Here is a 9,498-nt window from a genome sequence, read left to right as displayed (position 1 = left end):
AAGGAGTAGACCTTGGAATAGGCCAATGCAGTGTTTTGCAAGGAAGCATTTAACTTGCTTTTGGTTTTATGTGACCTGACAGATAGGTAGGTAAGTAGAATTTGAAAGACTTTTTTTTTTTTTAAGTTTGTTATTTTTAGTAACCTCCATACCCAGTGTGTGGCTTGAACTCTTGGCCGTGAGATCAAGTCATGTGCTCTTCCTTCGGAGCCAGCCAAGCACCCCAAGTAAACTTCTAAATTAAAGAAATAATCTTATATAAGGGGATTTTTGTTGGGAAAGGTACCTGGATTTTAGGAGATCCCTTTGGCCATGGTGTGTTACCATATTAGAGTTATAGTGCTGGCTTTATACAAAGAATTGGGAAGTTTTAATTTTTATATTTAGTTTACTTTGAGTCAGAATCGTCTGTGTGTTGATAGTTTAAAATAATTTAGTATGGGGCACCTGGCTGGCTCAGTTGGAAAAGTGAGCGACTCTTGATCTTGGGGTCATGGGTTTGAGCCCCATGTTGGGTGTAGAGATTACTTAAAAATAAAATCTTTTAAAATAAAATAAAATAATTTAATCTGATTTTGTCAGTTTATTTCATAATTACCAATCTATTTAACAAATTTGATCTCTTCCTAAGAAGAGTTTTTGCAACTTATGTTTTGGATAAGTTCCTCCAGAACTCACTTTCCCTTTCACTATTTCCACCTTTTGGTTCTTTCCCCTGCATCCTGTGTGATTTTCCTGAACTTGGAATCTGTGCACTAGTTTTTATTTTCTGTGTGCCAAGCATTGTACTTTATGCTTCTAAGTCCCATTTTAATTTTTCATTGTCATTGTTTTCTCTTTAATAATTTACCCTAGATTTACTAGCTCCATTTGTATTGTTTTCTTATCATTGCTTATATAAGTTTTCTTTAATTTCCTTATAAGTGGGAAGCTGCTACGGTGTATGATGTGTGTGTGTGTGTGTGTGTGTGTGTGTGTGTGTGATGCAGTTAATAAATTAAAATACTCTCAAAAAAAGAAGGGCGCCTGGGTGGCTCAGTGGTTAAGCCTCTGCCTTCAGCTTAGGTCATGATCTTAGGGTCCTTGGAATGGGCTCTCTGCTCGCCAGGGAGTCTGCTTCCCTTCCTCTCTCTCTGCCTGTCTCTCTGCCTACTTGTGATCCCTCTCTCTTAATAAATTTTAAAAATCTTTAAAAATATTTAAATGTTTAAAAAATAAAAGATCTTATTTTTAGGTAATTTCTACATCCAAAGAGGGGCTCAAACTCACAACCCCGAGATCAAGAGTCGTATGCTACACCGACTGAGCCAGCTGGGCACCTCTCCTTATAATTTTTTCATGCTCTTTTCTTTTTCTCCTTTATTCTTTTTTTTTTTTTAAGATTTTATTTATTTAACAGATCACAAGTAGGCAGAGAGGCAGGCAGAGAGAGAGGGGGAAGCAGGCTCCCTGCCGAGCAGAGAGCCCATTCCAAGGACCCTAAGATCATGACCTAAGCTGAAGGCAGAGGCTTAACCACTGAGCCACCCAGGCGCCCTTCTCCTTTATTCTTTGTCAAAATTGTGTTGGAAGAGAGAGCTGGAGCATTATTAGGCGTCTAAGTTGGGAATCCTGTTCACTCCCTGCTTTACTGGCCTAGCATGCTGAGCGCACTTTGTCCAGAAGGGGGCACACTTGGACCTTGATTGCCTCCCCCGCTCAGGTCGAACAGGGTCTACTGTTGAGAAATGAAGAGTGAAACTCTGGTTAGAGGAATTTTTGGCTTGATGGGGCAGTGCATCTATTTTCCCAGCGGATGCAAAACTAAGCGCCACAACAGAAAGGCAGGTATAGAAAATGAGCTAGGAGACATGGGGTAAAGGACAATAATGCAGCAGGTATACTGAAAAACGGTATCTGGGCTTTGGCCCCAGGTCCAGGGAGACCACAGCACCTGCTGGGAGAATGCCCCACAATAAAGCCCACAGGTCCTGCTCGGCCCCAGCTGGTTTCTGTCACACGGGAGTGCCAGATCATCAATATTTTCAAGAGAGGGCAGACATTCCGATTATCGAGAGATCTCCAGATGATAAACTGTGACGAATGAATTAAAGCTGTTTTAGAAACCTGTGTGTAAACTAAATGCAAACTATCATCTAGAACGTTTTGGTGAATGGCACAGGAGTCACTGTATTTACATGGCACTGTCTTTAATTACACTGAATAGTGAAATATTGAATGCTGTTTCCCTAAGGTCAAGAAAGAGACAAGGATGTCTATTTTCACTTCTTCTATTTCTCCTTCTCCTTCCTCTTCCTCTCCTCCTTCTTCTCCTAGCTTCTCCTCCTCCTTCTTCTTCTTTAAAATATATGTTTTTTTAAACTTTAAAAGAAACCTCCACACCCAGCATGGGGCTCAAACTCACAACCCCAAGATCAAGAGTCACACAGTCTTCTGACTGAGCCAGCCAGGGGTCTCTATTTTCATTCCTTCTACTCAGATTTGTGATGAAACGACTGGAGGCTTCAGTGAAACAGTGGGAAAAGGCAGTGTAATTGGAGAGGAAGAAGTAACATCATTGTTTCCAATGACAAGATCATTTACATAAAAAATTCAAAACAGACAAGCAAACTACTGGAATAATATGTAATTCAGTAGAGTTACTGTATCCAAAGTCCACCTACAGAAATGATTTCTATATCTGTATTAGCAAATGTCAGAAAATTAAATAAAAAATACCATATCATTTTATTTAAAAATTTTTAAATATCATTTTAAAAAGCAACCCAAATCACGACATTCCTTAAAAGTAAAACTAACCAAATTAAGACCTCGACACCTGAAACTGAAAATGTTGCTGAGAGAAATTAAAGAAGTCCTCAGTAAGAGCTAGGTCATTCAATTTGAATATTTAATTTGAATATTCAATATTTTAAGGATAGCAATACTTCCTCAAACCAGGACCACAGATACTGGGGGGTTTTCCCCAAAATCGAGTTCCTACACAGACAAGGCAGTACAGTGAATGAGTGGGGCAGACTAGCGTAAGGAAAGTACCTGATGGATGGTCCCTGTATTTGGCTTTAGTGGAAGGGGGCGATGGTGCATGGTGCGGGCAGCGCAGCAGTATAAAGGCAGTCAGTTCCTGTGCAGCCCCGGCTGACTGCTACCAGGCGAGAATACTGGATCTTTTAATTTCTGAAGAAATATCTTGGGGCGCCTGGGTGGCTCAGTGGGTTGGGCCTCTGCCTTCAGCTCAGGTCATGATCTTGGGGTCCTGGGATCGGGCCCTGCATTGGGCTCTCTGCTTGGTGGGGTTGGGGGGGGGACCCTGCTTCCCCCACTCTCTCTGCCTGCTGCTCTGCCTACTTGTGATCTCTCTCTCTGTCAGATAAATAAAATCTTAAAAAAAAAAAAAAAGAAATATCTTGAGGGACACCTGGGTGGCTGAGTCCGCTAAGCAGCTGACTCTTGATCTTGGCTCAGGTCTTTATCTCAGGGTCGTGAGTTCAAGCCCCATGTTGGAATCCATGCTGGGCATGGAGCCTACTTAAAAAAAAAAAAGTAAATTAAAAAATATATATAATATACATACTATTATAATAAGATATTATATTATAATATATAACATTATATATATATAAATATCTCCGAATATTGAAATGTTTTAAGTTTATTTGTTAAAATATTTCCAAACCAGTCCAACCAAACAAAACACAAATACGACCTAGCCTGTTTGTTGGAAACCAAGTCAAGGGGAGAGAGACTCTTCACAACTGCCTGGTTTTATCTTTGGCCCTGGAACCACTGCCGGTCAAGTGTGGCCTCTGTCCTTCCTGCGTATGACACCTGTGCTAGGTGGCACCTCACAAAATATCCTCCCTGTACTTTAGCTTCTTTGCATTGGACCGTGTCCTAATGCAGAGGGTGATACCGTTGTTCTCACCTCCTTCTGTCACCTTCAGTTATGTCCAGCTTTTGTACACTAGATTGATACCTTCAGACATTTTAGCCATCATGCATGGAACAAACCAAAGGTCCCCCAAATCCTGCAGCCCCCCAGTTTTTTAAAATCTAGAGACAATAACTGGAAGCCCCATGCCACAAAAATACAGTATAGACAGCATTGCCCACTCTGCATATTATTTTGGAGAATTACTGGAGATGATGCCATTCTCCCAATCGTCACATGCATTGTGATGTCCTTTTCCCCAATATGGGAAAACAAAGCAAAACTTCTTGTATTCTTTAGCACTTTAATCCGATGGTAGTATGGATAACATATGAAACATTCGGGGACAGCAGTGGGGAATAACCCCACGGAAAAGGAAGTAACCTAAAGGGGACGTTAACCTGCACTGTCCATCCCTACCCCATGGGGCCTCATAGCAGCTGCGTCTCCTATCACATCTCTCCTAAGAAGTCCAGCTTCTGTCCCTACCACCTGTACTGCCACTGACACCGATGCTGCCCTCAGTCTTTCTTTCAGCCAGTCTTGGGGGGTCATAGGATTTTATCAGGTGGAGACATATTAACCTACTCTTTAGCCCAAGCTTCCAGCTAATCCTGGCTTTCTGTTTAGATCCCCCAAAGGCCATTGATTTGTTCTGAAAAGGAAGTTTGTAGGTCCTCTCCCTGAGATGAATTGTGTGGTCCTCTGTGAGTGTGGTCGTTGCTTCCATATGCTGAGATACTGCATATGCAAGTGGTGGAAACTCAGACTGTGTGTAAAAACAGAAGTCTCACCCACAAGCCACCAGCCGGGAAGCCAGCCTACTGCCGACAAATCAGACTTGTGGGAAATCACACCGCGTCTCTGACAATGGATTCAGGACGCCAAACGCTAACCCCGGTATCGAGCAGCCACACGTGGCCAGGACTTGATTAATAACTGATGGCTTCCCTGGATTTTGTCCCTGCTCCCAATTTAGGAGCAAACAGAGAAAGCCAATGTGTACCCTAACCGGTCGGTTAGGGAGCCTCCCTTCTAGTTAACCCTCCTCCAGCTTCTTCAGATCAACAGCCTCCAACCAGGACACACCTGAAGTCTTCTCTTTTCTCCTCCGTGAAGCTTTCCCAATCCTCTGCCTGCCCTCGAGTCTCCGTCCAAGTGCCAGTGATGGTGGCCGACTCCCTTCGTATAGTGATCTCCGAATAAGTAACTTCTACCTGCTCTCGGTGGTTGGTTGTTATGGACTAAACGTTTGTGTCCTCCCATCCTAAGTTCATCCTAAATGCATATGTTGACAACCTAACCCCCGTGTGATCAGTTGGAGGGAAGCCTCTAGAAGGTGGTTAAGTTTAGATGCGGTCCTGCAGGTGGAACCCCCATGATGGGATTAATGTTCTTAATAAGAGGAAAGATAGAGACTGGTGAGCAAGCCCACTCAGGAGCTCTCTTTCTCTCTCTTTCCCTCCCCCTTCCCCCTTCCCTCCCCCCCTTTCGTTTAAGGGGCCACCCTCTGTTTTTTTGTTTTGTTTTGTTTTTTTTTTTTAATGGAAGCACAAGCTAAGATTGGTTTTTATTTCCACAACTGGATTTGGTCATGTTCATCTGATTCTGATGGGCATCAGAAACGGGCTTATTAAAGAGCATGAGCATATGTCAGTGTCTTTCCTGAAAGTCCATGAGAGGCTTATGAGCTGTGAAATAGAGTTTCATGGGGAGGTTTGGGCAGCCTCTGGGGCTGAGGCAGAGTAGGTAAGGGGGTGTGGGCACGGTGGTTAGAGGGGAGGTTGTGTTAGAACTTTTTCAGGTCCATGTACCATCAATCCAGTTGAAACTGGCCTAATGGAGGGGAAAAAAGTACTAACTCACTACAGTTCTATTCCCGATTTCCAATATGTGGGTCTTCTCCTTACACATTCAGGAAATTCCCCAACACTAGTGAGGTGTCCTGTAATTCAACTTAATTCTGACACTAGTTACCTGGAGATAGCCTCGGATCTACAGGTTAAGGGCTCAGTCCCACAAGGCTGCTCCCTTCCCCTACTTCTGATGCCAGTCATAAGTCCCAGGTTGTCACCTGTGCTCTTGAGCCACAGGTTCTAGATCAGAGGCTCCCAGGAGCCCCTCCTTGGGTTTAGTTAATTTGCTAGAGCAGCTCACATTCTCAGGAAACATGTTCACTCACTAGATTACCAGTTTATTACAAAGGATATCTAAGGACACAAATCAACAGATCAAAGGTACATAGGGTGAGGTCCTGAACAAAGGAATTTCCTGTCCCTGTGGAGTTTGGGACCCTGAATGGTGGCATGTGGATGTGCTATGGTTCAACCATCTGAAAGGTCTCTCTGGACCTCATCCTTTTAGGTTTATATGGAGGCTTCATTATATAGGCTTGAGTGTGTAAATCGTGGGGCATTGGCATTTGAGCTCACCCTCCAGCTCCTCTCCCCTCCCTGGAAGTCCGGCTGGGACAGAAAGCCCCAACACTCCAACTGCATGCTTGTTTCCCCTGGCAACCATCTCCCACCCTTAGGTGCCTTCCAAGTCACCTCGTTAGCAGAGCGAAAGGCCTATTTATCATCCCCTCTCATCGCTTAGGAAATTCCAAGGGTTTTAGGTTGTTGTGCCAGGAACTGGGACAATGACCAAATATATATTTCTTATTATAAATCACAGTATCACACTCTGTTAGCTGAAAAGTTTTGAAATATGCTGGCTTCTGGCACAGAGGGTTCTAAAGCTTGGTCAATGTCACCGAAATCCTTTTTTAAAAATTTGCTACCCCCATAGCTCTGCTTTCCTCTGTGGGCTTTGTTCTCAGGCAGGCTCAAGTCCAGTATTGGGTTCTGACAGCTCGAGGCTTGAATCTTTCCCATTCAAAGACCTCAGGAAAGGGGCGCCTGGGTGGCTCAGTGGGTTAAGCCTCTGCCTTCGGCTCAGGTCATGATCTCAGGGTCCTGGGATTGAGCCCCGCATTGGGCTCCCTGCTCGGCGGGAAGACTACTTTCCCCTTCCTCCCCCCGCCCCCCGTCCTGCCTGCTTGTGATCTCTCTCTGTCAAATAAATAAATAAAAAATCTTTAAAGGAACAAACAAACAAAAAACAAAGACCCCAGGGGAAAGAGAGCAGCCATTTTTTCCCAAAGGTCTAGCAGAAGTCCTGGAAACTCTTCCGAGGCAAATGGATATAGGCTCATCTAAGTCTGATAAGCTGACAGGTGTTATCAGTGATGAAATTTGCCAACTGGCCAGTGTCAGTTCACAGGTTCACCCCTGGAGTAGGGAATGGAGTCGATGATGGGAGGATGGTCATCCTCCAAAACGAGATCAAGATGCTGTTTTTATTTTTATTATTTTTAAAAGATTTTTAAATTTATTTTAGAGAGAGTGCTCGATGCCATGACCTTGACATCAGGACTGGAGCCAAATCTAAGAATCAGATGCCCAACAGACTGAGTGACCCAGGTACCCCAAGATACTGCTTTTTAAAAAAAAATAATTTATTTTTATTTAAATACGGTTAACATATAATGTATTACTGGTTTCTGATATAGAAGTCAGTGATTCATCAGTCTTCTATAATACCCAGTGCTCATCACATCACGTGCCCTCCTTAATGTCCATCACCCAGTTACCCCGTCCCTCCAGCAACCCTCAGTTTGTTTCCTATGAATGAGAGTCTTTTGTGGTTTGTCTCCCTCTCTGATTTCACCGTGTTTTATTTTATCCTCTATTCCCCTATGATTTGTTTCTTAAATGTCCCATATCAGCGAGATCATATGATAATTGTCTTTCTCTGATTGACTTATTTCTCTTAGCATAATACCTCTAGTTTCATCCATGTCATTACAAATGGTAAGATTTCTTTTTTTGATGGCTGAGTAGTATTCCATTGTATATAGATACCACCTCTTCTTTATCCATTCACCTGTCAGTGGACATCTGTGCTCTTCCCATAGTTTGGCTATTGTGGACCTCGCTCCTAAAACCATTGGGAAGCACGTGCCCCTTCGGATCACTACATTTGTATCTTTAGGGTAAATACGCAGTAGTGCAATTGCTGGGTCATAGGGTAGCTCTATCTTCGACTTTTTGAAGCACCTCCATGCTGTTTTCCAAAGTGGCTGCACCAGCTTGCATTCCCACCAACAGTGTAGGAGGGTTCCCCTTTCTGCGCATCCTTGCCAACACCTGTCATTTCCTGACTTGTTAATTTTAGCCATTCTGACTGGTGTGAGATGGTACTCACTGTGGTTTTGATTTGTATTTCCCTGGTGCTGAGTGATGTTGAGCACTTTTTCATGTGTCTGTTGGCCATTTACATGTCTTCTTTGAAGAAATGTCTGTTCATATCTTCTGCCCATTTCTTGATTGGACTATTTAATCTTTGGGTGTTGAGTTTGACAAGTTCTTTATAGATTTTGGTTACTAGCCCTTTATCTGATATGTTGTTTGCAAATACCTTCTCCCATTCTGTTGATCATCTTTTGGTTTTGTTGGCTGTTTCCTTTGCTGTGCAAAAGCTTTATATCTTGATGAAGTCCCAATAGTTCATTTTTGCCTTTGTTTCCCTTGCCTTTGGAGACCTGTATAGCAAGAAGTTGCTGTGGCTGAGGTCACAGAGATTGCTGCCCGTGTTCTCCTCTAGGATTTTGATGGATTCCTGTCTCCTATATAGGTCTTTCATCCATTTTGAGTCTATTTTTGTTCATGGTGTAAGGAAATGGTCCAGTTTTATTCTTCTGCATGTGGTTGTCCAGTTTTCCCAATACTGTTTGTTGAAGAGTCCATCTTTTTTCCATTGGATATTCTTTCCTGCTTTGTAAAGATTAGTGGGTCATAGAGTTGAGGGTCTATTTCTGGGCTCTCCATTCTGTTCCACTGATCTATGTGTCTGTTTTTGTGCCAATACCATGCTGTCTTGATGATTCAGTTTTGTAATAGAGCTTAAAGTCTGGAATTGTGATGCTACCAGGTTTTTCTTTTTCAACATTCCTTTGACTATTTGGGGTCTTATCTGGTTCCATATAATTTTTAGGATTATTTGTTCCAGGTCTGTGAAAAAAGTTGATGGTATTTTGATAGGGATTTCATTGAATATATGGATTGTTCTAGGTAGCATAGACATTTTCACAATATTTGTTCTTCCAACCTATGAACATGATACGTTTTTCCATTTCTTTGCGTCTTCCTCGATTTCTTTCATGAGGGTTCTATATTTTTCTGAGTACAGATCCTTTACCTCTTTGGTTATGTTTATTCCTAGGTATCTTATGGTTTGGTGCCTTTTCTCACCCCCACGGCCTTCCCTACATTTCTGGGTTCCCCAGCGCTCCCTCATGGCTCTGTCTTCCTGTGCCGTTGTTCTGTTGTTGGTGGGTTGGTCGGTCTTTTGACTGTTCAGTTCCCGGTTTCTATCTAAAAGTAGCATCTTACTCTCTGGAAAACTCAAAAGACTCCACCCCAAAATTGCTAGAACTCATACAGGAAGTCAACAAAGTGGCAGGATATAAAATCAATGCACAGAAATGAGTTGCATTTCTATACACTAACAACGAGAGAGAAGAA

The sequence above is a fragment of the Lontra canadensis genome, unplaced genomic scaffold, assembly GCF_010015895.1.
Source record: "Lontra canadensis isolate GAN:19392208 unplaced genomic scaffold, GSC_riverotter_1.0 scaffold107, whole genome shotgun sequence".
Classification (NCBI taxonomy): Eukaryota; Metazoa; Chordata; class Mammalia; order Carnivora; family Mustelidae; genus Lontra; species Lontra canadensis.
The sequence above is the reverse complement of the archived record's forward strand: the minus strand, read 5'-3'. Positions refer to the sequence as shown.